Genomic DNA, 24,611 nt, shown 5'->3' on the forward strand with positions numbered 1-24,611 from the left:
AACCTAGCTAACAGCACACACATCCGTACCCGAGGCAGGATTAGAACCTTCGACCGTAGCGATCGCGCGGTTCCAGACTGAAGCGCCTAGAACCGCTCGGCCACACAGGTCGACGGAATTCATTTCTTTTTCGATTTCTTCACATTTTTCATGCAGCTATTTCGCCTTAGCTTCCCTGGGCTTCCTATTTATTTCATTCCTCAGCGACCTGTATTTCTGTCTTCCTGAATTTACCTGAACAGCTTCGATCAACTGGAGCATTTCTTCTGTTGCCCATGGTTTCTTCGCAGTTACCTTCTTTGTACCTATGCTCTTCTTTTCTACTTCTATGATTGCCCCTTTTTACTGATGTCCGTTCGTCTTCAACTGTGCTGCCTACTGAGCTATTCCTAATTGCTGTATCTATAGCCTTAGAGATTTTCAAGCGTATGTCTTAGTACTTCCGTATCCCTCTTCTTTGCGTGTTGATTCTTCCTGACCAACCTCTTGGATTTCAACTTACTTTTATTCATAGCCAAGTCCAATTACCGACGTCCATTGCGCCCTTTGACACCTATTTGTTTTGCAGAGCACGCTCTGATACTCCTTGAAACGCAAATTTCTCAGCGTTTTCCAGCTCTATGGTAAGTGATGGTGGGAGATATTTTAATCCGTTCAGTGTCGGCCTCCAAGCGTTATTTAAATTGAAACCTCCATCCCAGTTTATAAGGTTTTATCACATGTTTATTTCGATAGACTTCTTAATTATGCTGTCCCAGAAACACGTCGTTTACACCGCGGTACTGATCCCATCGAGGCACTGCTCGGCTACAGCAGGTTTGTTTGGTTGTTTTAGTCGAGTGTGTCAGTCTCCTGTCATCTTTGTCAGGAGTTTAGGATTTTGACTGCACGCCCGTCCAGTTTGATGCTGCAGAGTCTTCTTTGTTTCCATAGAGGCGTGGAGATAGAAGTGTGTGTGTGTGTGTGTGTGTGTGTGTGTGTAGGTTCACTAGGTGCTCTATGACCCAGAGATCCGTCCTGTGTTCTCTTAACTAACATGTGGAGGAAAGGCAGTTTTTCAAGTTCCATCGAACCACGCCAGAGAATTACAACACCTAGTACTGGTGTTCCGAATGAATAGGTACGCAGAGCATCAAACTCAGCGAGCTATGCAGTCAAAAATAAGAAGCTCTGAGAAGGAAGTTGAGTCTCAGAGAGGCCGACGAAGAAAAGTCAAAAATCACTTACCAGCCTTATGCTGTCCCTTATCTGGAAAGATTGGTAGACTCCTATCGTAGCATCCGACGTATTTCGCTCGCTTCAACTAAGATAAAAAGTATTGTTTGTAATATTCAAGACGATCTAAGCCGCCGAATGTCGGACGTGAATCACATTCTATGCGTGTGTGGCATGTCGTACTTTAGGCAGACTATCAGAACAATCGAAGAGAAATGCAAGTAACATCAGCGAAACACCCAACTAAAACAACCACGCAAATATGCTGTCGACGAACAATGCCTCGAATACAGTCATGAAATGAAATGCGATGAGATCAGTATCGTGGTACAAACGCCATGCCTGTGGGACAGCACTGACATAGATATATAAATTCTTAGGATCATGGTGAAAAAGCTTAAAATCGCAAATTTGCAGACATTTACTCAACACTTAAGCAACAGGATACGTGAAAGATGGTAAAACATAAGGTTTTTCTTTATGTAAATTTAGTTTCATTTTTTTCTCAGGGTTCATATGCCTTTCCAAGATGAAGGAGTGGGATACACTCAACTACGAAGTTTATTTTAAGCCTTTACTACCGTTAAACGTATGATCTGAGGAAGAAAGGGATTTAGATGTGGAAGACGTCCCCCTGATATCAGAGAGCAATTATAGCATGATGTACGCGCATGAGAATCTAAAATTGTCCCAACAGTTTCTTAAACTGACGGTTTGCCTGTTGGCGATTGTCTGGTGATCAATGTGTTCAAATGTATGTGAATTCCTAAGGGACCAAACTGTTGAGGTCATCGGTCCCTAGACTTACACACTACTTAAACTAACTCATGCTAAGAACAACACACACACCCATGCCCGAGGGAGGATTCGAACCTCCGAAGGGAGAGGCCGCGCAATCCGTGACATGGCGCCTAAACCACGCGGTGAAGGTCCCAAGACAATAGTCAATAGGCAACATGTCAACAAGTGGTCACGAAAACCTTAACAGTTTTATAGTTCTTCCCGCTGTCCACTGAGAAATTTCAGGTCACCGTGAAGCTGCATTTCACTGTTTAATCAACACCGTGTACACTTCCGCAGAGTAACTAACGTGCTTGTAAAATGTTGGTTATTAACCGAGTTCGCATTCCTTTGGTTCGTGCAAAGTAGGCAAATTAAAACTTTCCTCATTTAGTCCTCGGTGCTGGATATTCCACCGCAAATTGACTGGTGTAAGAGCGTGCGTTAGCAACACGTGAAGTAGTTGAATGCAAAGCACAAATGTAATGAGAACTGTTCCGCTCTATCGCACAAACCAATTACACGTCACTTACGTACGCAACTTTCTGCTGTCATTAAAGCATGATTTTCATAAATTGCGACGCAATTTAACTGACAAACAACATTTCGTTAACCCACCACACATCCAAAGTATGAATATTAATACTCCATGTCAAAAGCAATATTCTTCTGAACTATAAAATGACGAGTGTTACTATTATATGATGCAAATATAATTGTAATGTAACTTTTAAAAGAAAACTCATTATGGGTAATGAAGCCGTAGTGGTTATATCGTTATAAAACTTTTTTAAATGTGCATTTGACAGTTAAAGTGAATGATGAAATAAAGGATGGATGGTTTTCGAACTGTATGGGGTCGTCCCAATATGATAATACGTTCGAGAGCTTAAAATCGTGAATCTTTTATTCGTCAATGAATTCCTGATAGTCACTACTAAGTTGTCTGAAGAGTTGGCGCAAAACAGCGAGGATCACTACGTGTTGTTATCTTCACGCACATGTTGACCCCTTCTTCGAGGGTTATACGGCCGTTGCAAGTCATACTGAAATGTCCCCTTTGAAAAATTAAGAATGACAGGGCTGGAAAAACTCTTACGTTATTTGATTTTGAAACAGCTGAGCTAAACTGAACGTACTCAGACAGTTCTCTCTTTACTTATTCTGATCATCACTAAACTGACACACAATATTTTTAGCGTAACGCAGTCTGACTTTCATTAATCCCTACAAAAGAGTGGCCCTGACTAACAATAATCTATACCTTTCATCGATCACTTACCTCACAAAAATCTTGGTTACTCGAACTACTACAATACAACGAGCGTCACTACTGCCAGCTAAATAAAAGATTCAAACAACGGAAGACACTAACTACTGATAGGCATAGTTAGCAAATGAAAGATTTTAATAGAGAACAAACAATGTATTTACCTTAATAGTGTTGAAAAATCATAATATACATAGCAGTTCATGACATCCAGTCTTACAAATTTACTGTCTCTGATGGACACACGTCCAGATCATCCGCTCTCAAAACTCCGCCATCTCTCTCCCCACATCCAACACTGCTGACGGCTCACCTCCAACTGCCCAACGCTAAGCGCTGTTAACATCCAACTGCCCAACACTACACAAGCGAATATTCCAACAGTGAGTCCAACCAGCCACAGACTGCACACAGCGCAATCAGTGATTTTCATACAGAGCGCTACGTGGCGTTACCAACATAAAAACCTACACAGCCTACTTACAATACTAGTGTGTCCGAAGGAACGATAATTAAAACAGCACATTGGATTTTAAACATTAAGACTGGTGAATGCTATCGTTTTGTGTTCATGGAATGCTAAGAGAACTGAGGATCAGTTTAAACCTAATTATCTTCTCTAGTTTGTCATTCACTTTCCTCATAATAAGTTTGTTGTCCGTCAGGATTCCCTCTTCTCCGTCTTCAGTTCTTGTTTCTTTTATTCAGATTGTTTCAAAAAGTAGTAGGGCAGAGTGCTGTACCATGGAGCACATCTCAGACTTTGCCTCTAGCCACCCCAACAACAGAAGTTTAACATATTCTATTATTCCATCTTTAAATGACAGCATCCAGTTTTTTGTGTACTGCAGTATTATTCGGAAGTTACAAAAATTTTACTAGAAAATTAGGGTTTTTCCAGATGTGAAAAAGTGTTCCACAGTAAACATTGTCATGTACTTATCGACAAATATTCTATTGAAATTTATAAGTGTTGCCATCGGGAAAATCTTGCCAATGATGTGCCAGCTACATTATTATTCTATTATGCACCAATAAGTGGTAATTGAAATCCAATTAAGCAGAAGTTAAAAATTAAATAAATTCCAAAATAGAAGCTATTGCAAACTAACTCGAAATTGTAGGCGTCTCCCACTGCAGGGCTGGAAACCCCTACTGTTCTGTCAGGATGCAGACCGAGGACCTGTGTGCATTCGTTAGACGCAATAAAACAGTGTGCAAGACTATTCCGTTTATTAGAGTACAAGTCGTTGTCTGCGACGGCTGGTGGCTACGTAATCGGGAGAGGCATCAGGTGAATCCAACAGAGGACTCACGATTGCCGAGGACTCTACACCAGCTGGGAGTGCAAGTCCATGGCAGCCTGGTGCGGCGGTTTGCAGCCCCCTGGCCAGGTAGGCAGCCGTGCTTGACTCATACACCGTTTCGGGGAGTACTGGGTCACCCTACCATATCATTCCCCGCGTTGTCCCATCAGGAGACCGCGATGTTGGATGCCGCTATGTCGTGCTGAATGCTGAACCTGTCTCACCAGCATGGTAGGCCGTCAGACTCGTGCGACGTTGGAGTTTTAGGGCAGCTTCTGCCCTGGACAGGAGCCGTGTCGGTACAGCCCTGGACTACCCTCCAGCGCCTGCTGCCGTACTGACTTCAGTACCGAATGCTGGACCTCATTATCGGTAGCTACGGATCGCTGATCTCGTAAGGTAGCAAGTGTGAGACCAACAGTAGGACAGTCTCACGCACAAGATGTTACCGCATCTTAAGCAGAGAATTGAGCGCGAACGACATTAGACCCAGAAGAAGACCATTGCAATCGTGGCCAAAACGTTGGTTTTTCTCCAGCAGCAGTAGTTTTTTACATTATGACGCGGTACCATGCCCAGGAAACTTTTATGTCGACATGAATGCCATCGATGATACTCATGGAGTGCTCTTAGCAGGTGAAGTGTTTATCTCGTCGAAGAGAGGCTCCAGCCTACGACGTCAGCTGTCTTTGGTTCCGGTGCATCTGCTTAACGAATTTGTTACAATATCCTTATTGCTTAGTCAAACCCCAGCTATGTGATGTTACGTTCTACCTAGTGTCTCCTAGGTAACGTTACGGAGGCAGTTCGATCTATAGGCTTAGAATGATTTTCTGCTGAGATCGCTCGCAGTCTCGCTCAGGAAGAACGGTGTTGAAATTTTCACTCTTCCCGGCTGGAGACTGTTGATCCTTCAGCGCGGTGAGTACCATCTGCTGTTCGATCTTAGAAAATTTTGCTCTCCCGTCTCCTCATTAATTTATCGCGTAACAAAATGAAGACGCTGAAGAACTTCATTTCATTTGTAAAAATCATGTGTTCAATAGCAGAACACATGATTCCTTTTGAAGGAAACATATTGTGCCCGATCGACGGTGTGTTTAGTCCTCACGCAACTGTGTAACTGAAGAATGAACAGTATCTTCCAAATAGCTTTAATATACAAGGTGTGCCTGAAGCTTTGTGCAAATACCAATATTCATTTTGCAAAAACTGTGGAACTTACAAATTTGTGGTGTATGACAAACGAAAGGATAAAGAACGAAGTTTTTGTTATAATGTCAACAAACTTCAGCACGTGTGCCGTTCGTTGCTCGAAGAATGTTTAATCTATGTTCGATTTCACCCCAAACGTTTGACAACATTCCTTGTGTAACATCAGGCAACAGCATCTGTTATCCATCTTCTCAATGTGTCCAGATCTGGTACTTGTGAAATTTAAAACTTGAAGGCGTTATGTCTGGTGATCTAACAGGCCAGGCAGTGTGACCACCACGCCCAAACCAACTGCAAGGAAATCTTTCCTCAAGAAAATTTCTAACACGCAACCTCCAATGCGGTGGTGCACAATCTAATTGGAAAATCACAGCAGTCTGCAAGTTCCTCAGCAGTGGTTCCGCAAACTGTTCTAGCATATGCACATTAATGTTAGCTGTTACTGATTTTGGATAAAAAAGAAAGGGCCAATGACTTTGTTGTGCACTGAACCGCACCACACCTTCACTTTAGGGGAATTGCTAATGTGATCTAAGGCAACGTGTACACTTTCCAAACCCCATACCCTCACCTGATATGTGGAAAGCAGCCTCGTGTGAAAAACAAAATCGTTGAAGATACGCATTGCTGGTGTCGATTCGTGCCAATATCTCAGTCGCAAAAGCTATTCGACAAGTTCCATTATCTGATTGTGACGTGTTTATTATCTGTACCTTACTTACAAGTGGAATCTGTTGTGTAGAATTCTTCGCACTATCGTCCTAGGAATCACTAACTCACGATCTGAGGGTCGAGAAGATTTGGGAGGGCTTCGTCGTAAGAATGTCAGTTACACAGTTTCGACACTTTTTTCACTGACCGAAGGCTGCTCTTTTTGCGGAGGACCCAACACACTACCCGTCTGTTTAAACTTAATGTACCACGCAACAAACCACCTTACCCAAAGAAAGCAGGTGTTGACAGATGTGAAAATTACAGAACTATCAGTTTAATAAGTCACAGCTGCAAAATACTAACGCGAATGCTTTACAGGCGAATGGAAAAACTGGTAGAAGCGGACCTCGGGGAGGATCAGTTTGGATTCCGTAGAAATGTTGGAACACGTGAGGCAATACTAACCTTACGACTTATCTTAGAAGAAAGATTAAGAAAAGGCAAACCTACGTTTCTAGCATTTGTAGACTTAGAGAAAGCTTTTGACAATGTTAACTGGAACACTCTCTTTCATATTCTGAAGGTGGCAGGGGTAAAATACAGGGAGCGAAAGGCTATTTACAATTTGTACAGAAACCAGATGGCAGTTATAAGAGTCGAGGGGCATGAAAGGGAAGCAGTGGCTGGGAAAGGAGTGAGACAGAGTTGTAGCCTCTCCCCGATGTTATTCAATCTGTATATTGAGCAAGCAATAAAGGAAACAAAAGACAAATTCGGAGTAGGTATTAAAATTCATGGAGAAGAAGTAAAAACTTTGAGGTTCGCCGATGACATTGTAATTCTGTCAGAGACAGCAAAGGACTTGGAAGAGCAGTTGAACGGAAAGGACAGTGTCTTGAAAGGAGGATATAAGATGAACATCAACAAAAGCAAAACGAGGATCATGCAATGTAGTCGAATTAAGTCGGGTGATGCTGAGGGAATTAGATTAAGAAATGAGACACTTAAAGTAGTAAAGGAGTTTTGCTATTTAGGGAGTAAAATAACTGATGATGGTCGAAGTAGAGAGGATATAAAATGTAGACTGGCAATGGCAAGGAAGTCGTTTCTGAAGAAGAGAAATTTGTTAACATCGAGTATAGATTTAAGTGTCAGGAAGTCGTTTCTGAAAGTATTTGTATGGAGTGTAGCCATGTATGGAAGTGAAACATGGACAATAACCAGTTTGGACAAGAAGAGAATAGAAGCTTTCGAAATGTGGTGCTACAGAAGAATGCTGAAGATAAGGTGGGTAGATCACGTAACTAATGAGGAGGTATTGAATAGGATTGGGGAGTAGAGAAGTTTGTGGCACAACTTGACCAGAAGAAGGGATCGGTTGGTAGGACATGTTTTGAGGCATCAAGGGATCACAAATTTAGCATTGGAGGGCAGCGTGGAGGGTAAAAATCGTAGAGGGAGACCAAGAGATGAATACACTAAGCAGATTCAGAAGGATGTAGGTTGCAGTAAGTACTGGGAGATGAAGAAGCTTGCACAGGATAGAGTAGCATGGAGAGCTGCATCAAACCAGTCTCAGGACTGAAGACCACAACAACACGCAACAATAACCCATCTGTCAGGTGCCTCTGTTCCGTATTATCTTTCAAAAAATTTGCCGTACGGTAGCTGCAAATTTTGCCTCGTGATATTACAGAACACACTGCGCTTTCTCCTCGTGTGACGCCAGTTACAATGACAGCCCTTGTAGTGATCTCTAGTCATAACACTTAATAGTGTAAGACCCGAAATTCTCAGAAATGTCTCACAACAGCAAGAATAGTAGAAAATTCCAGAAACTGCTTATGGAAGTCTCCATTGCTCATCATCCATGTTTTTCGAAAATCCTTCTCTAAACTGAAACACCGACCAGGAAACCTAATGTGTTCCTTAGTACACTACCCTCCAGGTACAACATTCTCCCCTACTGGCGAAAAAAGAAGAAACTCCTATAAATATACTCGTGGGATGCTTCGTAATGTAGTGTTGGAACTCCTTTTGGTCGGCGTAGTGCAGTCGTGGCGTGGACTCAACATGTCGCTGGAAACCCCAAGCAGAAATATTGGGCCACGCTGCCTCTATATCCGTCCATAAATACGGAAGTGTTGGCAGTGCAGGATTTTGTGCACAAACTGACCTCTCTATTACGTCCAGTAGATCTTGGATGTGATTCGTATCGGGCGATCTTGGTGGCCAAAGCATTCGCTCGAGTTGTCCAGAATGTTATTCAAACCAATCGCGAAAAACTGTGGCCACGTGACATCTATAAAAATTCGTTACGGAACATGAAATCCAAGAATGGCTGCAAATGATTGCCAAGTAGCCGAACATAACCATTTCAAGTTCAGTGACCGGTTCAGTTGCATCAGAGGGGCCTGTCTATTCCATGTAAACAGAGCCCACACCAACTTGGGTCCATGGTTTCGTGGGGTCTACGTCTCCCCCGGACACTGTGATAACCTCTTAAAATTGGCACTCATCTGACCAGGCCAGGGATTTACAGTCGTCTAGGGTCCAACCGCTATGATTGCGAGCCCAGGAGAGGCGCTGCCACAGCCAGATAAAAAATGGTTGTGAGACTTCCGTATTAACAGAAATAATTTCTGTAATACTCCATATTATGTATATATATTGTTGCTTAACGTCCACAGAAGTTTCATCCTATCCAAATTCTTACCTTTAGATCTACACCCAAATTTAGCTGCGCTGGACTCGTGGAAGACCTACTCTCTTTCTACCAATCCATGCAATGGAAATACTTGTTTGCTGTCAATCCCTCCACCAAAAACTACCCTAATTCCAACATTGAACTCTGCTTCTTCCGGTTCATACCACCATCCAACTGAAAACTTTGCCCCTTCCTACCTAACCACCCATTGGTCACTTTCTAGGGATTCCTTACCTCAAACTTAGCCTCACTATCCTTCTTCAGGTCCCTCCCTCAGAACACCAACCTTTCAGTAAAAGAAAGCACAGACATACACAATCTCAAAAGAAGTTCTGACATAATCATACTACCTGCAGACAAAGGTTCCGCCATTGTTGTTATGAATTGCAGTGACTATGTGGCAGAAGGCCTGTACTAATTATCTGGCTCCTCCACCTATAAACTTTGCCAGGGTAACCCCATCCCACAAATCCAACACAACCTTCAGTCCCTCCTTAAAGCCTTAGCCCCTTCCCAGAACATCTCCCCTGAATCCATTTCCCTCCTCACCCCTATGACAGCCACACACCCACCTTCTACATGCTCCCCAAAATTTACAAACCCAACAATCCTGGATGCCCTATTGTGCCTGGTTATTGTGCCCCCACTGAATGAATTTCGACCCTCATTGACCAACACCTCCAACCAATTGCCATAATCTAGCATCCCACATCAAAGACACCAACCAGTTCCTTCACCATCCCAACCCTCTACGTTCTGGATCCCTAATCGCCACTGTTGATGCCACCTCCCTGTACCCAACATCCCTCATGCCCATGATCTTACCACTACTGAATACTACCTTTGTCAACTCCCTTCAGACTCCAGCCCCACTACCTCATTCCTCATACACTGTACTAACTTTATCCTGATCCACAACTTCTTCTCCTTTGGAGGGTAGGTGTATAAACAAATCCACAGCACAGCCATGGACACCCACATGGCACCCTTCAATGCCAACTTTTTTATGGGCCATCTAGAGAAGAACTTCCTAGCTTCCCAAAACACCAAACGCCTAGTCTGGTCCATGTTCATTGATGATATCTTCATGATCTCGACTCAGGGCCATGCCACCCTATCATTGTTCCTTCACAACCTCAACACCTTCTCTCGCATCGATTTCACGCGGTCCTCCTCAACCCAGCATGCCTTCTTCCTAGATGTTGACCTCTTCCTCTCTCATGGCTCCATCTGCAACTGTGTCCACATTAAATCCACTAACCACCAACAGTACTTGCATTTTGACAGCTGCCTCTCTTTCACACCAAAAGCTTCCTGTGGACCTGCAGTGACAAAAACTCCTTGCTCAGTATGCCGTAGGTCTCGCCATGACCTTCACAGACAGGCACTATCCCTCAGCCTAGCCCCCAAACAGATCTCCCACACCATTTCCCCTCACACCCCCAATCCTCCCACCAGCCATAAAGGGGTGTCCCCTTCACCACCTAGTACCGCCCCAGACTGGAACAACTGGACCACATCCTTCTCCAAGGCTTTGCTTACATAACATCATGCTCTGAAATGAGGATCATCCTACCTGAGAAATTTCCATCCCTCCTAAAGTTGTGTTCAATCGCCCATCCAACCTCTACAACATCCTAGTCCATCATTTAGCACTCCCAATCCCAACTCTTTGCCACAGGGAAGACCTAGATGCAAGTGGAAGATCTAGATGCAAAATCTGCCCAATCCACGCAACCAGCACTTCCTATTCCAGTCCTGTCACAGTTTAACCGTACCTCATTAGAGGCCAGGCCATCTATGATAGCAGCAATGTCATTTACCAGCTCTGCTGATATGACTGCCAACCAACTGTCCAAGCTTTTCTGAACTCCACAGATGGGAGTTATTCTTACAGCACATTCTTCGCTCCCATAACTATCCTGGCCTTAGCCTACTAAACATACTGTCCCCAGACCTTCCACCCAACGGTTTCCACCCCCTCTGTCCTATCGTCTCCTTCCCATTCTCATCTCCCACCCTGTTTATTTGCCACCCTCTGCCAACGGATCCGCCCATCTTTCCCCACTCCTCTCCTGTTGCTCCTCCCCCCCTCCCCCTCTCTGTTGAACAACCTCCTAACGCTGCGCCTGTTGGCATTTTAGTCCTTGTACATTCCACCAGACAGCATTCATTTTTCTCCCCTACTGTACATTGCTGTCCGTTCCCCTACCCCACCCCATCTAGATTGCTGCCAGTGTCCCATGTGACAGTTGCATTCCAACCCAAGATGCTGGAGTTGGCGCTCGTGCGTGCATGAGGTGTGCTTGCTTGCGTGTATGAATGGTGTGGTGGAAAGCTTTATATAGGTGTCTCATAGTTGACTGTCTGCAACTTAACGTGTCTTCTTTATGCTAAAAAGCAGTTTGTCTTTTCCTACATCGTTGGTACTCCTATCGGATTTTTCTATGTAACTTAGGTTTGTCATACTGTTGAAGGGGGTTTATGGCGAGCTTTGCGATGTCCTGTAGTCAAAGCTGAGGCGAAGTATAGCAGAAAAGTATCGAAACAGGAATGCCTCTCCCTTTTGTTTATCACTATATCGAACGGCTCTTTACAAGTAGCAAGAAGGTAACGATCGAAAACTCTGACGCGGATTCCGTCGTTAGTTCTCCAGACCCTCTTCTCTAGAATGGAGGAACGCAGAGTGGGAGGATCGAAAAAATGTCAGGATTTGGTGCCTTTCCGATCTCTACAAGGCCGGCCGGAGTGGCCGCGCGGTTCTAGGCGCTACAGTCTGGAGCCGGGCGACCGCTACGGTCGCAGGTTCGAATCCTGCCTCGGGCATGGATGTGTGTGATGTCCTTAGTTAGGTTTAATTAGTTCTAAGTTCTAGGCGACTGATGACCTCAGAAGTTAAGTCGCATAATGCTCAGAGCCATTTGAACCATGTTTTGAGCTATACAAGCTGTAACTCACTGCTACATGCATTTTCCTCTCTTCTAGTGGGAAACGCAGTTTGTGTGTTAGAACGCTGCATTTAGATTGTGATTTTTTTACGTTTGATTTTGTGAACTGGTGTCACATGAAGCGCTATTTTTTCATAACTCGTGTATTTTGACGTGGGAGGCTAGATAATGGGCAATCGGTTGGAGGTGTTGGTCAATGAGAGTCGAAATTCTGTCAGTGGGGGCATAATAACCAGGCACAATGGGGCATCCAGTATTGTTGTAATCTTGAACAATGCAAGTGGTGTAGTTTCTGAAATCCTATCTGTCACCAACAGTCTGAAACTGTATAAACCTATGTTTAGCTAACTTTACTAAAGTGATTAGAAAACGTAACTGTATACTAAATAAAGTTTTCTGTGAAGCTCTATAGTGGAGTACAGTGAAATGCTACAGTGTGTGGCTTGTAATTCCAACACACAAAGTTAACAGAATAAAGATACTACATAAAATTTCCAATTGAATTTTGAAAGAATGAATCACCAAAATGTTTCTCTAAAAATGCCCTGTCGATTTACGTACACAGTCTTACTGACGGAATTGTAGACACTGAATAATACATACACAAATGTAATACTGCAGTGTGATAAAATAAAACTGTCTGCACATGAAATCCGAACTGAATTTTACCTAAGTTCATCTGATAATGAATACTGAAAAGCAAAACTGACTTTGAATGATTTGATTGTAACCTGACTGTAATGTAAAACTGGCCCTAATGAACTTGGTACTGCCCGAAGTGATGAACATAAAATATGCAGTGCAGCAGCAAGGAAAGAAAAGCCTTTCGCAGTGCAATGCAAGGACATGCAACTATTCCAAGCACCTCATGCTTGAAGCTTACTGTGCTCCGTAAAATGCATTGCAGTGACACAAATAATCAGAAAATAATAAATTCTTTCGTGAGAGGAATGCGATGGAAATTGAACTTGCTAAACGATTGAATGTAATCTAAACTTTAAAAACTGTATTGCAGAAACTGAAACTCATTGCCTGACTATTACAGTCATCATTAAAAATTTATCTTTTATAAAAAATATTTCTCGACCATGAAATTTATTACTAAAAATGGTAAAGGGGTGGAAAAATGTGCACGATGTCCCCTTCGAAAGAGATCCCACAAACATGTGTAGCTGAAATGGCACCGTGTAATTTATGACGTTTGACGTTGCAACAGTGCACTCTGCGAGATCGTTTGAAGCAACAGTATGTTTCCGCGTGTTGGCGTGGTTGGAGCTGAGTATTCAGTATTAGTGTCAAAGTATCACTATTCTGTCGAAGAGTGTATGTATAATATATTGCTGGTTCCACTGACACATGTCAGCTAATGTTTGTTGAACGGTTTGATGGCCAGCAACTACCGTCTAAACGCTACTTACAAAAGTTAGTGAACAAGAGCAGTGGAACTATCTTGGATCTTCACAGAGGGGACGGCCTCCATTAACGAAAGAAAAAGTGACTGACGTGAAACAACAATTGTTAGCCTCTCCTGTGAAGTCTGTTTGACTTTTTATCTCAGGAATGTGGAATATCACGGAACACATGTCACAGAACTGTAAGGAAAGCCGGCATGTTTCCAGACAGGTTTACAGTTGTCCATGAAGTGAATGTCAATGACAAAGAAAAACGCATTACATTTTGCCGTTGGTTTTAGCAATTTATTGCTGAGAGGCGAGGAATATAGCAGTACTCATTGTTCAGTGTTCCACCTCTCTGGCTACACGTTTGTGTGTAATGAAGGTCTACTACACCGGTAGAGCAACCCCTGCATTCACAAAAGATTGGCGTTTTATGTGCATTATCACAGCGTCACAACATCGGACCAGTTTTTTTTTTTTTTTTTTTTTTTTTTTTCGAGCCTGCTGTGATAAGTGTAGTGTACATGGGGAACTTGTGAACCAGTTGAAAGATGAAAAACTTACCCTGCGATGGTACCAACAGGATGGCGCCACATGCCACATGTCCCGAGTGACCATGGCTGAGGTCGAATCATTTTTCCCCTGCAGAGTGATTTTGAAAGGACTTGAGGTCATCTCATTTAACACCACCTAACTTTTTCCCTTTGGGTTGCCTAAAAGGCAAGGTCTACAGGAACAAACCGAACAACTAGTAGGATATACGAGAGAACATCGTCTGTGAAATCCAGGCACTGACTCCAGAGGTTCTGGCAGCAATTTAGAGAATCTGCAGCATCGCATTCAGCTGCGTTTACAAGTCAAGGGCGGTCGCTTCCACAACTTTTCATGTTTCACCTTTATTTCCCCACGAACAAGGTACGATGCTCATTTCATTTCCTGATTTTGAGGCAGAGCCTTTAAGTGTAGTCCAAGCAAATGTTTGTTTGTGGGGCCTCTTTCGAGTGGGACACCCAGTATAACCTCTGTGTGCAAGGCCTATAAATAGGAAACTTTACTTATTCTCGTTTCCACAATGAAACCAACTAACACAAACCAATGAAGAGAAATTCCACTAAAACCTTCCGTTATTCAAGCACATCTTAAATTATGCGTAAACAAGCAATGCAGCAACACTTTACCTCAAAAAATCTTCACATATCCGCTTTATCTTTACCAAAACGTGATTCAAAATTCGTCCTTATCTGTAACTTTATCTCTGTGTTCTGCAAGCTATTTACATGCGCTCAGCAGCATAGACAAAACACTACTCTTTTTCTAGCTGCACGTATGCTGCTCACTGCATCGGCGTTGCTACTGACAACCTAACATCACATTGCTTGTGCTCTGAAACTCTGTGGCGTGATTCAGAAACTCTGCGGTGTAACATGTCGACTACCGAAACCTACTCTTTGAAAAAGATTTCGCATACAAATATGAAGTATGACACATCCAATGAAAATATAAGGCTTGCATTACTTTCCTTGAACATCAAATATAAATTTGAAACCTCACAAGATCAACAAATTTTAGATGAACTCTTAAATATTGTGCCATCGATTGGAAAAGTTGTTAATAATATTTGTACTAACAACAGAGGATTCACAGATCATCCACATTAAAAATAGCTTGATGTACTTCTTTTATGCTACTAAAATGTATTAACGTTTTACATGCCGAAATAATGTACCTCCAAAAGAATATTGAGCCAATAACTATAAGTCGTCAGATACACAGTAAGTTTTGTGTAAATCTTGTCAGATTTAACTCTTGGGGTAAGAGACATCCTGGAACTCACTGAATATTTCTAGTATGGCAATTTCAAAGTCTCGCCCCCTCCGTAACAAATGTCTGCAGGTGACTATGCTCTGTACCTAACCAACTAACTGTAACGCTGTTGTCAAACGCTGCACTCAAAAACTCGCTCCGTCACCCAGTCTGTATATATCGTTTCCAGGTTGTGCTGGTATCAAAACAAGGTCAGTGAATCTATGGAGTACGAATGGCGTAAACTGTGACAAAGAATCGTATTGTTCCATGTGGGAAGTGTCAGACATGGTTTTCTGCTATGGTTTAGCCAAAGGCTCTAACTGGCGGAACGTTTGGTGTAGACTGAACGACATCCTCAGCGCCACATTCCTTACATAAAGATATGTTCAGTAAGCAGTAGCGGTGGTTTTCAGGCATGGGACCAGTCGCAAACAACGACGAGGGACTGCGATAGACTTCGCACTCTGGAAGTAGAGGAATGAGTGTTGCCGCGATTGGTAGATACCCATGCAACGGGTGTGAAAAGAAATTGATCTGCTAAAGGCATAAATCTCGTTCGTGCATGGTCAGTAACTCGCGAATGGTTACTTTATCTACACTGACAGAAAAAAAATGCAGCACTCCCAAGACCAAGATCATTTTATTGAAAAGTGAGGTGACACGTAATTTACAATACTGGCCATTAAAATTGCTACACCAAGAAAAAAATGCAGTGATAAACGGGTATTCATTGCACAAATATATTACACTAGAACTGGCATGTGATTACATTTTCACGCAATTTGGGTGCATATATCCTGAGAAATCAGTACCCAGAACAACCACCTCTGGCCGTGATAGCGGCCTTGATACGCCAGCGCATTGAGTCAAACAGAGCTTGGATGGCGTGTACAGGTACAGCTGCCCATGCAACTTCAACACGGTACCACAGTTCATCAAGAGTAGTGACTGGTGTATTATGAAGAGCCAGTTGCTATGCCACCATTGACCGGACGTGTTCAATTGGTGAGAGATCTGGAGAATGTGCTGACCAGGGCAGCAGTCGAACATTTTCTGTATCCAGAAAGGCCCGTACAGAACATGCAACATGCGGTCGTGCATTATCCTGCTGAAATGTAGGGTTTCGCAGGGATCGAATGAAGGGTAGAGCCACGGGTCGTAACACATCTGAAATGTAACGTCCACTGTTCAAAGTGCCGTCAATGCGAACAAGAGGTGACCGAGACGTGTAACCAATGGCACCCCATACCATCACGCCAGGTGATACGCCAGTATGGCGATGACGAATACACGCTTCCAATGTGCGTTCACCGCGATGTCGCCAAACACGGATGCGACCATCATGATTCTGTAAACAGTTGTGCTCCCTGCCGCCGTTGGATAAGCAGCTGAGCAGCAAGTCGTATACTCCTAGCTCACTCATTTGTTACATAGTTTAATTCTTAATTTCTTTGCGTGTTTTTGGTACTTGCATTGTTTAATTCATGAATTTCGGGCGTATTACAGTATTTGAGAGTTTTAGCATCGCGTTTTACTACCTGAATAGTGTAAATTCGCGTAGTCGTTTGTCTTCTGTTTTTGTTTTGGACGGCCAGTGTCGGTTGGTCACAGTCAGTGTGCTCCCTGCCGCCGTTGGATAAGCAGCTGCAGCAGCAAGTCGTATACTCCTAGCTCACTCATTTGTTACATAGTTTAATTCTTAATTTCTTTGCGTGGTTTTGGTACTTGCATTGTTTAATTCATAAATTTCGGGCGTATTATAGTATTTGAGAGTTGTAGCATCGCGTTTTAGTACCTGATTAGTGTAAATTCGCGTAGTCTCCTTCCGCCGCCGAGCAGTGTCAGCAGTGCGCAAGTAGCAGCATTACTGCATTTACTAGGCAATCTTGTATTGTAATAACCGTTTAAATTTTGTTGATTTGTTTGCGCTCTCTGTAGATTAGTTCAGACGTTCTTTGCAAAACAGTTTTTACCATGGATAGGGACTGCAACTGCTGTGTTCGGATGCAGGCTGAGTTGGCATCCCTTCGCTCCCAGCTTCAGGCAGTGTTGGCTTCGGTCACACAGCTTGAGGCTGTTGCCAATGGGCATCACTGTGGGGGTCCGGATGGGGGTTTGTCGGGACGGCCAGCTCGTCCCACGCATCCCCTGATCGGACTACGACTGTGGTTGCCCGGGATACTGCCCGCATTGAGGCTGATCCCTCACCTGTGGTAGAGTGGGAGGTCGTCTCAAGGTGTGGCAGGGGGCAAAAGACATTCCGGAGGGCTGAACGGAAGGCCTCTCCAGTTTGTCTGACGAACCGGTTTCAGCCTCTGTCTCAGGCTGATACTGATCTTCGGCCTGACATGGCTGCTTGTCCTGTTCCAGAGGTTGCCCCTCAGTCTGCAAGATCCGGGCAGTCGCAGAGGGTGGGCTTACTGGTAGTTGGGAGCTCCAACGTCAGGCGCGTAATGGGGCCCCTTAGGGAAATGGCAGCAAGAGAGGGGAAGAAAACCAATGTGCACTCCGTGTGCATACCGGGGGGAGTCATTCCAGATGTGGAAAGGGTCCTTCCGGATGCCATGAAGGGTACAGGGTGCACCCATCTGCAGGTGGTCGCTCATGTCAGCACCAATGATGTGTGTCGCTATGGATCCGAGGAAATCCTCTCTGGCTTCCGGCGGCTATCTGATTTGGTGAAGACTGCCAGTCTCGCTAGCGGGATGAAAGCAGAGCTCACCATCTGCAGCATCGTCGACAGGACTGACTGCGGACCTTTGGTACAGAGCCGAGTGGAGGGTCTGAATCAGAGACTGAGACGGTTCTGCGACCGTGTGGGCTGCAGATTCCTCGACTTGCGCCATAGGGTGGTGGGGTTTCGGGTTCCGCTGGATAGGTCAGGAGTCCACTACACGCAACAAGCGGCTACACGGGTAGCAGGGGTTGTGTGGCGTGGGCTGGGCGGTTTTTTAGGTTAGATGGCCTTGGGCAAGTACAGAAAGGGCAGCAGACTCAACGGGTGCGGGGCAAAGTCAGGACATGCGGGGACCAGGCAGCAATCGGTATTGTAATTGTCAACTGTCGAAGCTGCGTTGGTAAAGTACCAGAACTTCAAGCGCTGATAGAAAGCACCGAAGCTGAAATCGTTATAGGTACAGAAAGCTGGCTTAAGCCAGAGATAAATTCTGCCGAAATTTTTACAGAGGTACAGACGGTGTTTAGAAAGGATAGATTGCATGCAACCGGTGGTGGAGTGTTCGTCGCTGTTAGTAGTAGTTTATCCTGTAATGAAGTAGAAGTGGATAGTTCCTGTGAATTATTATGGGTGGAGGTTACACTCAACAAACGAACTAGGTTAATAATTGGCTCCTTTTACCGACCTCCCGACTCAGCAGCATTAGTGGCAGAACAACTGAGAGAAAATTTTGGAATACATTTCACATAAATTTTCTCAGCATGTTATAGTCTTAGGTGGAGATTTCAATTTACCAGATATAGACTGGGACACTCAGATGTTTAGGACGGGTGGTAGGGACAGAGCATCGAGTGACATTATACTGAGTGCACTATCCGAAAATTACCTCGAGCAATTAAACAGAGAACCAACTCATGGAGATAACATCTTGGACCTACTGATAACAAACAGACCCGAACTTTTCGACTCTGTATGTACAGAACAGGGAATCAGTGATCATAAGGCCGTTGCAGCATCCCTGAATATGGAAGTTAATAGGAATATAAAAAAAGGGAGGAAGGTTTATCTGTTTAGCAAGAGTAATAGAAGGCAGATTTCAGACTACCTAACAGATCAAAACGAAAATTTCTGTTCAGACACTGACAATGTTGAGTGTTTATGGAAAAAGTTCAAGGCAATTGTAAAATGCGTTTTAGACAGGTACGTGCCGAGTAAAACTGTGAGGGACGGGAAAAACCCACCGTGGTACAACAACAAAGTTAGGAAACTACTGCAAAAGCAAAGAGAGCTCCACTCCAAGTTTAAACGCAGCCAAAACCTCTCAGACAAACAGAAGCTAAACGATGTCAAAGTTAGCGTAAGGAGGGCTATGCGTGAAGCGTTCAGTGAATTCGAAAGTAAAATTCTATGTACCGACTTGACAGAAAATCCTAGGAAGTTCTGGTCTTACGTTAAATCAGTAAGTGGCTCGAAACAGAATATCCAGACACTCCGGGATGATGATGGCATTGAAACAGAGGATGACACGCGTAAAGCTGAAATACTAAACACCTTTTTCCAAAGCTGCTTCACAGAGGAAGACCGCACTGCAGTTCCTTCTCTAAATACTCGCACAAACGAAAAAATGGCTGACATCGAAATAAGTGTCCAAGGAATAGAAAAGCAACTGGAATCACTCAATAGAGGAAAGTCCACTGGACCTGACGGGATACCAATTCGATTCTACACAGAGTACGCGAAATAACTTGCCCCCCTTCTAACAGCCGTGTACCGCAAGTCTCTAGGGGAACGGGGGGTTCCAAATGATTGGAAAAGAGCACAGATAGTCCCAGTCTTCAAGAAGGGTCGTCGAGCAGATGCGCAAAACTATTGACCTATATCTCTGACGTCGATCTGTTGTAGAATTTTAGAACATGTTTTTTGCTCGAGTATCATGTCGTTTTTGGAAACCCAGAATCTACTATGTAGGAATCAACATGGATTCCGGAAACAGCGATAGTGTGAGACCCAACTCCCTTTATTTGTTCATGAGACCCAGAAAATATTAGATACAGGCTCCCAGGTAGATGCTATTTTTCTTGACTTCCGGAAGGCGTTCGATACAGTTCCGCACTGTCGCCTGATAAACAAAGTAAGAGCCTACGGAATATCAGACCAGCTGTGTGGCTGGATTGAAGAGTTTTTAGCAAACAGAACACAGCATGTTGTTATCAATGGAGAGACGTCTACAGACGTTAAAGTAACCTCTGGCGTGCCACAGGGGAGTGTTATGGGACCACTGCTTTTCACGATATATATAAATGACCTAGTAGATAGTGTCGGAAGTTCCATGCGGCTTTTCGCGGATGATGCTGTAGTATACAGAGAAGTTGCAGCATTAGAAAATTGTAGCGAAATGCAGGAAGACCTGCAGCGGATAGGCACTTGGTGCAGGGAGTGGCAACTGACCCTTAACATAGACAAATGTAATGTATTGCGAATACATAGAAAGAAGGATCCTTTATTGTATGATTATATGATAGCGGAACAAACACTGCTAGCAGTTACTTCTGTAAAATATCTGGGAGTATGCGTGCGGAATGATTTGAAGTGGAATGATCATATAAAATTAATTGTTGGTAAGGCGGGTACCAGGTTGAGATTCATTTGGAGAGTCCTTAGAAAATGTAGTCCATCAACAAAGGAGGTGACTTACAAAACACTCGTTCGACCTATACTTGAGTATTGCTCATCAGTGTGGGATCCGTACCAGATCGGTCTGACGGAGGAGATAGAGAAGATCCAAAGAAGAGCGGCGCGTTTCGTCACAGGGTTATTTGGTAACTGTGATAGCGTTACGGAGATGTTTAATAAACTCAAGTGGCAGACTCTGCAAGAGAGGCGCTCTGCATCGCGGTGTAGCTTGCTCGCCAGGTTTCGAGAGGGTGCGTTTCTGGATGAGGTATCGAATATATTGCTTCCCCCTACTTATACCTCCCGAGGAGATCACGAGTGTAAAATTAGAGAGATTAGAGCGCGCACGGAGGCTTTCAGACAGTCGTTCTTCCCGCGAACCATACGCGACTTCAACAGGAAAGGGAGGTAATGACAGTGGCACGTAAAGTGCCCTCCGCCACACACCGTTGGGTGGCTTGCGGAGTATAAATATAGATGTAGATGTAGAACCTGGATTCATCCGAAAAAATGACGTTTCGCCATTCGTGCACCCAGGTTCGTCGTTGAGTACACCATCGCAGGCGCTCCTGTCTGTGATGCAGCGTCGAGGGTAACCGCAGCCATGGTCTCCGAGCTGATAGTCGATGCTGCTGCAAACGTCGTCCAACTGTTCGTGCAGATGGTTGTTGTCTTGCAAACGTCCCCATCTGTTGACTCAGGGATTGAGACGCGGCTGCACGATCCGTTACAGCCATGCGGATAAGATGCCCGTCATCTCGACTGCTAGTGATACGAGGCCGTTGGGACCCAGCACGGCGTTCCGTATTACCCTCCTGAACTCACCGATTCCATATTCTGCTAACAGTCATTGGATCTCGACCAACGCGAGTAGCAATGTCGCGATACGATAAACCGCAATCGCGATAGGCTAAGCTACAATCCCAACTTTATCAAAGTCGGAAAGGTGATGGTACGCATAGCTCCTCCTTACACGAGGCGTCACAACAACATTTCACCAGGCAACGCCGGTCAACTGCTGTTTGTGTATGAGAAATCGGTTGGAAACTTTCCTCATGTCAGCACGTTGTAGGTGTCGCCACCGGCGGCAACCTTGTGTGAATGCTCTGAAAAGCTAATCATTTGCATATTACAGCATCTTCTTCCTGTCGGTTAAATTTCGCGTCTGTAGCACGTCATCTTCGTGATGTAGCAATTTTAATGGCCAATAGTGTATAACAGATCCAGACCAAATGAAAGACACATGTCACAGTAAAGAGTGCCCATACAGTCGCAATGGTAGATACGTACGCAGAATAATGTGACCAGTAGCTGCGCAGTCGGCAGGATACACATTGGGGAGAGCGGTGGTAGTGGGGGTTGTGGGCCGAACACTGGAGGGAAAGTGTCATTCTAAACTGAAGTCTACGCTTACGTCATATGTATATTAAGAGGAGCACCTACACGCTCACACATGCATGGTGACCATTCAAAAAGGTCTATTGTCATCACTGGTTTGGTTAGCATCCAAAATGAATTTCCCTAAAAACACAACAAAAGTATCGAATTACTTTTGCCTGGCTTGTTAACCATCTGTAACATATATAGATACGCCATGAGTGGTGAATTTTGAGTAAAATCTACATTTCTCTTGTAGCCATGTTAAAATTTGCTTGTTTGCCAAAACACAACGGATTTTGCACAATGCCACCTCACTAACGTGTCGTGCAGGTTGCACAGACAGACCTCCTGAACGCCATCTCATCGCCTATGATGGAGGCAGATGAATCACTAACACGTGCCAGTACACACTGGTGCCATTGAAAACAGTCCTTGAGGGTGTTGCATCTTTTTCCTGCACTGTATATCGCTTACAAGTGTGCAAGCTCTCAGGCCATAGTACCACTTTGCCATATGGTTCTGTCAGTGGAGTCTAAAACGGTAGTAGACGGACTGCATTTTATCTTCGAATGACGCGAGATTCACACATAGTACGGTAATGAATTACCACAGTAATCCTCCAGCGTCTTCAAAGGTTTGCTTCAGTAGGAACCAGTAACACCAGATTCTTCAAAGAATAGAGTTCCTCTGCGTTAGAAAAGGTTTTAAATTATGTTTAAAGTTTGTTGGAAGACGGTAAGCACTCCCACTGTGAAAAATTGCATGATTATAGTCCGGATAACTTGCACACCATTTTAAATAAAAATTAGTTTTTTATTCACCTCAGTATTTATGACGTCATATCCTCTGAACTATGTGTCATACCGTAATTTTGCAAGTACATTCTGTGGTATACGTGGATACTCTCTGCAAAATGCGTGCGAGAGTTAGTACTAAAGAAGTAATTAATTATAACGTCGTTGGAAATCGGTAAGTGCTCTCAATCTCAAATGTTGTTGTTGTTGTGGTCTTCAGTCCTGAGACTGGTTTGATGCAGCTCTCCATGCTACTCTATCCTGTGCAAGCATCATCTCCCAGTACCTACTGCAACCTACATCCTTGTGAATCTGCTTAGTGTAGTCATCTCTTGGTCTCCCTCTACGATTTTTACCCTCCACGCTGCGCTCCAATACTAAATTGGTGATCCCTTGATGACTCAGAACATGTCCTACGAACCGATCCCTTCTTCTTGTCAAGTTGTGCCACAAACTCCTCCCCTATTCTATTCAATACCTCCTCATTAGTTACGCGATCTACCCATCTAATCTTCAGCATTCTTCTGTAGCACCACATTTCGAAAGCTTCTATTCTCTTCTTGCCTAAACTGTTTATCATCCATGGTTCACTTCCATACATGGCTACACTCCATACAAATACTTTCAGAAACGACTTCCTGATACTTAAATCTATACTCGATGTTAACAAATTTCTCTTCTTCAGAAACGCTTTCCTTGCCATTTCCAGTCTACATTTTATATCCTCTCTACTTCGACCATCATCAGTTATTTTGCTCCCCAAATAGCAGAACTCGTTTACTACTTTAAGCGTCTCATTTCCTAATCTAATTCCCTCAGCATCACCCGACTTAATTCGACTACATTGCATTATTCTCGTTTTGCTTTTGTGATGTTCATCTTATATCCTCCTTTCAAGACACTATCCATTCCGTTCAGCTGCTTTTCCAGGTCCTTTGCTGTCTCTGACAGAATTACAATGTCGTTGGCAAACCTCAAAGCTTTTATTTCTCCTCTAAGGATTTTAATTCCTACTCCAAATTTTTCTTTTGCTTCCTCATTCTGAAATACTGTGTGAATATAATGTGGGAAATTTGCGCGCCGTGAGTTTCGCTGTCCCAGTAAATATACACAGTTTCTATCTGTAATACGTGTCCTCCTGTGTGAAGCCTTCAATATAAAATTACACCTCTTAATTAGTAGATTAAGACAGCATTTCAAATTTTTGAATTCATTGGATATTTATATGAAATATTGAAAATCAAATTTTTGTTGTTCCTGTAAGCCGTTCGTCATACAACACCTAACGGGGACCGCGCACCATGAAACATGAACCGGGTTATCCGTTTAATACTAGATGTTTATGCAGGAATTGCGGGTGAGAGACTTATAAGGAATAATAATATAATTTAATACAGTATAACATCATATAATATAGATGTTTTTTGTGCGGGAATCGTGGGTGACAGACTTACAGGAAAAAGTAACATCCGCGAGTGATTAGCCGAGCGGTCTGGGGCGCTGTAGTCATGGACTGTGCGGCTGGTCTCGGAGGAGGTTCAAGTCCTCCCTCGGGCATGGGTGTGTGTGTGTCTGTCCTTAGGATAATTTAGGTTAAGTAGTGTGTAAGCTTAGGGACTGATGACCTTGGCAGATAAGTCCCATAAGATTTCACACACATTTGAACATTTGAACAAAAACTAACAGTTGCTGTTTATCACTAATTTCAGGGTCGCGAGTTATCCACACTGTTGAATAACATTACACTTGCAGTTATACAACGGATCATAATACCTCATATGCTTTCCT

Source organism: Schistocerca serialis, chromosome 9, assembly GCF_023864345.2.
Source record: "Schistocerca serialis cubense isolate TAMUIC-IGC-003099 chromosome 9, iqSchSeri2.2, whole genome shotgun sequence".
NCBI lineage: Eukaryota > Metazoa > Arthropoda > Insecta > Orthoptera > Acrididae > Schistocerca > Schistocerca serialis.